The 6,057-nt window shown below is 37.5% G+C and overlaps 1 long non-coding RNA gene across 1 annotated transcript in view; it reads left to right on the top strand.

Annotated features, from left to right (window-relative positions):
• Positions 1–4,878: 4,878 nt before the first annotated feature.
• LOC107000841 (uncharacterized) overlaps positions 4,879–6,057 on the top strand; it is an 82,351-nt gene continuing 81,172 nt past the window's right edge. The window contains exon 1 of the long non-coding RNA XR_013400970.1: positions 4,879–5,117. This is a non-coding gene — a long non-coding RNA (uncharacterized LOC107000841). The remainder of the gene's footprint in view (positions 5,118–6,057) is intronic.

Below are 6,057 nucleotides of genomic sequence, written 5' to 3'. Positions count from 1 at the left end.
TGGATATTTTACCTTTGAAACATTTAGGAGTGCTAATATATTGTTTGTTTGTTTTTGAGATGGAGTTTCACTCTTGTTGTCCAGGCTGGAGTGCAATGGTGCAGTCCTGGCTCACTGCAACCTCTGTCTCCTGGGTTCAAGCAGTTCTCATGCCTCAGCCTCCTGAGTAACTGGGATTATAGGCACGTGCCACTATGCCCAGCTAATTTTGTATTTTTAGTAGAGACGGAGTTTCTCCATGTTGGTCAGACTGGTCTCAAACTCCCGACCTCAGGGGATCCACCCACCTCAGCCTCCCAAAGTGCTGGGATTATAGGTGTGAGCAACCAAGCCTGGGCAATACACCTTTGAGATCCTAATTTCACTTCTTTTGGTTGAGTATTTTTGCCAAAAGAAATGAAATTAGGATCTCAAAGATATATTAGCATGCCTATGTTCACTGCAGCACTATTCCCAATACCCATGATGTGGAAACAGCCTAAATGTTTATTGACAGATTAATGGATAAAGAAAATGTGGTACATATACACAATGGAAAACTATTCCGTCTATAACTAAAGGAAATTCAACAATGTGCAATGACATGGGTAAGCCTTAAAGATATTATACTTAGTGAAATAAGCCAGCCACAGAAAAACAAACACGGCATGATTCCACTTATATGAGGTATCTAAAAATAGTCAAATTCATAGAATCAGAGAGCAGAATTGTGGTGCCAGGGACTGGGGGTTGTGGGAAATAGGGAGTTACTAATCAATGGGCATGAAGTATCAGTCAAGCATGGTGAATAAGCTCTAGAAATCTGCTGTACAATATTTTACTTGTAGTCAACAGTAATGTATTGCACACACTTAAAAATGTTTTAAGAGAGTAGTTCTCATATTAAGTGTTCTTACCACGATAAAATAAAATTGAAAATGAAAGAAAGACAAATCAATTCAGTGAATAAATTAACAAGTACTCTTGAGTCCCCATGGGTGAAGCCAAGGACATATATAGATTGGGGTTTTGTTGTCACGGGGCATTTTGACTTGTATATGTGTTTACCTACTCAGTGTGTGTTACGGCATATGTTATTTCCCATTTCCTACATTTCTATTCCAATGACTTCATGGTAAGCATCTGACGAAATGGCGTGGCTATGCTAGTGAAGATAATATTCCTTGAAAGTACTTACTTGATATTGCAATAATTTCTCCCTACAAACATGCTAACTATAGCTCCTGAATGTATAAGAAACCATGTGGGGTTTTTTTTACCACATATGTGTGCATGTGTATAAACATTTCACGTAGAAATTGGAAGCTATAATTTCTAAATTCACTAATATGGTGGCTGCCCAGCTATAGTAAATTATATGCCTTCTTCTTGGGGCCAAGCCTGAAGTGCTACGTGCTATGTGATATTTAGTGCCTCTCGCGCCATAACTCTTTGATCCAAAGTGGCCCACATTGGCTCATTCAGACTTTCTCCTAGAAGAATTGGGAATCTGCTGCTAAAAGACCCAGCACCCCTAGAACTGAATCATTTGACACGGTCTGTACATTTCCATGGCATCTCATGTTCCCAAGACCTATCTATTCAACTCTTTCTTAGATCCTGTGAGAGTCTTCCAGATCATTTTAACAAATTCCCTATTTTTAAAGTCACTTTCTGTGATTTCTCACCAAAAGAACCTCCTTAACTAATACAGCAGTGGTGTTATAGAAAACTATCAGTATTATACTTTCCTTATTGGTTCAAATTTCTCAAAGGTAAAGGAAAAGACAATACACCCTGAGGTCCCACTTTAATGATTTTCTTAGGTACCATGCTGTTGGATCTAACAAAACTCTAGAAGAAGAAAGTGGACTGAAGGAGCTACAGGATCTTTCATGCCAATAGAGCAATTCTCTCTCTATACATATATATCCGTAACATATAACCTAGTCCTAAGTGAAAAAGCCTGTGATGCAGTTCATCAGGTTCTTCCAGCAGTGGCCAGCCGTGCTTTGAATACCAACCGTTTTCTCAGAATCCTTTCTAGATTGAGAAACGATATACACTGTCATGTGTCCCTTAATGACGGGGATATATTCTAATAAGTGTTTTGTTAGGCAATCTTGTCATTGTAAGAACATCATAGAGTGTACTTACACAAATATAGATGGTATGGCCTACTACACACCTATGCTATATGGTATGGCCTATCACTTCTAGGTTTCAAATCTGTACAGCATGTTACTGTATTGAATACTGTAGGCAATTGTAACACAGTGCTAATTATTTGTGTATCTAAACAGATATAAACATAGAAAAAGTACAGTAAAAGAAATCTAAAAGATTAAAAATGGAGGCCGGGGGCAGTGGATCACACCTGTAATCCCAGCACTTTGGGCGGCCAAGGCGGACAGATCACAAGGTCAGGAGATCAAGACTATCCTGGCTAACACGGTAAAACCCCGTCTCTACTAAAAACACACAAAAAAAGTAGATGGGCACGGTGGCAGGTGCCTGTAGTCCCAGCTACTCGGGAGGCTGAGGCAGGAGAATGGCGTGAACCCGGGAGGCGGAGGTTGCAGTGAGCCGAGATAGTGCCACTGCACTCCAGCCTGGGAGACAGAGCAAGACTCCGTCTCAAAAAAAAAATCAATCAATCAGTCAATAAAATAAATAAATTAATAAAATAAATAAAGATGAAAAATGGTACACCTGTATAGGGCATTTACCATGAATGGCACTTGCAGACTAGAAGTTACTCTGGGTGAGTCAGCGAGTGATCATGAAGGCCTAGGACATTACTACACACTACTGTAGACTTCATAAACACTGTACACCTAGGCTACACTAAATATATTAAACAATAGTTTTCATTTTGCAATAAGAAGTTAACTTTAGTTAACTGTAATATTTTTACTTTTTAATTGTTTTAACTTTTTGACTCATAATAGCACTTAGCTTAAAACACAAACATATTACATACCTACATAAAAATATTTTTTCTTTACATTCTCATTCTATAAGCTTTTTTCTATTTTAAATTTTTTAACTTATTAAACTTTTTTGTTAAAAACTAACTACAAACACACACATTAGCCCAGGGACAGGGACAGGATCACCAATATCCCTGTCTTCTACCTCCACATCTTGTCCCCCTGGAGAGTCTTTAGGGCAACAACACACATGGAGTTGTCATCTTCTACGATAACAATGCCTTCTTCTGGAGTACCTCCTGATGACCTGCCTGAGACTGTTTTACAGCTAACTTTTGTTAAATAAGAATAACAATAAAAAGTGTAGTCTATTAAATATATAATCCAGTAACATAGTTGATTATCATTATCACATATTATGTACTATATAATCACATTGCTATACTTTTATACAACTGTAGCACAGTAGGTTTGTTTATACCAGCATCACCACAAACACGTGAGTAATGCATTACATTGTGATGTTACCACCACTAGTCCATAGGAATTTTTTAGCCCCATTATAATCTTAGGAGACCACCATCATATAATATGCAGACTGTCTTTAACTGAAACATTATTGTGTAGCACATGACTCTCTCTCTCTCTCTCTCAAATATATATATATACATATACTTTTATGTCATTGATGCTAAAGGATCTTTTAAGTGTCCTTAAAACTGACCTTTTTGCATCATATATCAAAATCCCTAGTTAGTTGAAATAATCTTACTAACAACCAATGTTTAAGGATAACTTTCAGTATCTAGTATTTAGTGATACAAACACAAGAAGAGAAATTTTAATTCTGCATGTATGAGTTAATATTTTATTTTTTAAAAGCCCCATTAAACACCTGTAAATCCCAGCACTTCGGGAGGCTGAGGCAGGTGGATCACCTGAGGTCAGGCATTCGAGACCAGCCTGGCCAACATGGTGAAACCCCGTCTCTACCAAAAATACAAAAATTAGCCAGTCCTGGTGGTGTGTGTCTGTAATTCCAGCTGCTGGGGAGGCTGAGGCAAGAGAATCACTTGATCCTGGGAGGCAGAGGAGGCAGAGGCTGCAGTGAGCCAAGATCACACCACTGCATTCCTGCTTGGGCGACAGAGGGAGACTCTGTCTCAATAAAATAAAATTAAATTAAAATTAAATAAAATAAAGTAAAATAATAAATAATAACCCATGAAAATCTTTCCTCTATTTATTTTTAATAAATATGCAAGTAAAAAGACATTAAAGTTTTATTAGATTTTTCCTTTGGTAATTTTGGTTTCGATTTGAAAATGCTTAAGATGCTTAGAAAATTAACGCATCGTACTCTGCAGCAGAAAATAGTAAAAGTAACTTAAACTTGCAAGTCTTGTGTGTTATCAGTGGCACCAAATGTATCCATGAAACTGCTCTGCTCAGGATGATGGACAAAAGAACTCATCCTCACCATCAGCACTAGACTCTTCCCCAGCCTCCACTGAGCATACCTGTTGGCAATCCTCCTGATTTCTACAGCAAATGAATTTTTAACAATATCCCATAAGATTTGCAATAGAATATACAAGTAGCAAAAATTTTCAACAAAGCCTTTGTAGATAAGAGTGAGTCTCTTTCTGGGTTAATGGTAAGAGTCCCATGAAAGGAAATTTGCCATGGACTTCCCGAAAATGAGACTGCTCTTTTCCACTAAGAGAGACTAATAATGGCCTTTGAAACATTAACTATTTACTTAAATTTAGAGAAATCGGCATTACCAAAAACTTTCAGCAAATAAAATTGAATCTGCTTCAGAGAACAGTGATACTGGATGAAAACCATAGTTTACATTCCATCTTCAAAGTGAGATAATGCAGGAATGCCAAAAATTCAGCAGAGCCTTCTCAAGTAACAATTTTGTCCTTAAGAAACCATTGGGATTTTGAGCTGTGGAATTTTCCACCCATTTATCCTCTCATTATCTATCTTTTTTGCTTCAAATGTCAATTGACTCCTCTCACTCACAGTTGTACAAATTACAGGGCTTTTTTTTAATTGTCATAAAACAGATACATTATTCATCTATTCAGTTTCATCTGAAGGGAATCCAACAAAGAAGAAATTTTATTTTCCAATAAAATATTAAAGCTGCTTTACCCCACAAGAGACAGAGCAGAAATTCCATCCATGATCTATGTAAGTACAAAACTTTTTGCCTATCAGAGCATGTGTGAATTTAATTTTATGAAAATATAGACCTGTTTTTTCCTGTTATGCTTCATAGTACTTGTGAATGAATATGTAACAATTTCAGTGTTTTTATTAGTTTGTGAAGCCTTGGTACCATGATGATAACAAGAACATCCCGTGCTTTTCCTAGCAAATATTGACTTAGAAGGACACTGTTGACATTTGTGCTGCATCCTTGATAGAAAGCATGTACGTATTACAGGATTTGTTTCCCTCTGATGTAAATATAGTGGAGCAGAAAATTCAAGCATTGATTATACATAAGTCATTACCTTTGCCTCTGGGTTACAGATTGAACTAGAACCCAGGTGAAGGTCATCATGACCCCCACTCCCGCCCCCACCCCTGGCCCTTAGCAGGCGCTTCTATCACTAATGAAAAGAGGGTGTGCCAAGCTCAACACACACACACCTTTCTAACTGACAGAATCCAGCTCTGATTCATAAAAGTCCTATCTAAAAGGAAGGGAGAAATGATGTTAGCATTGACACTGATGTTAGCACTGACACACGTCAGCTCAGTGCACAAACATAGGTAAATTATGTAAGGATAAATCTTTCTCTTTTCCAGGAGACAGTTCACCACACCCCCTCTGTAAAAGGATTCTGGGAGACACATAAGTAGTAAGGCGAAACCTTCATCTGTCTCCCAACCAACCTCTGTGTCCCCATGTTCCATCCAGCTCTCTAGGATTGAATAATTAAGCCCTTAAATAGTTACCATATGTCCTTAAATAGGTACCATCAACCTCAAATGAAAACATTCAGCAAAAAAACAGATGTGGGATCAATGCTCTTGGTCCAAAGATAAAAGATACATTATGAAAAAGATAGGAATGACTTTATAAACAAAACAGAACTTTCTCAACAATCTCATTAACCAATAC

The sequence above is a fragment of the Macaca mulatta genome, chromosome 11 (assembly GCF_049350105.2).
Source record: "Macaca mulatta isolate MMU2019108-1 chromosome 11, T2T-MMU8v2.0, whole genome shotgun sequence".
Taxonomy (NCBI): domain Eukaryota; kingdom Metazoa; phylum Chordata; class Mammalia; order Primates; family Cercopithecidae; genus Macaca; species Macaca mulatta.
This window is presented reverse-complemented; position numbering and strand designations above follow the sequence as displayed.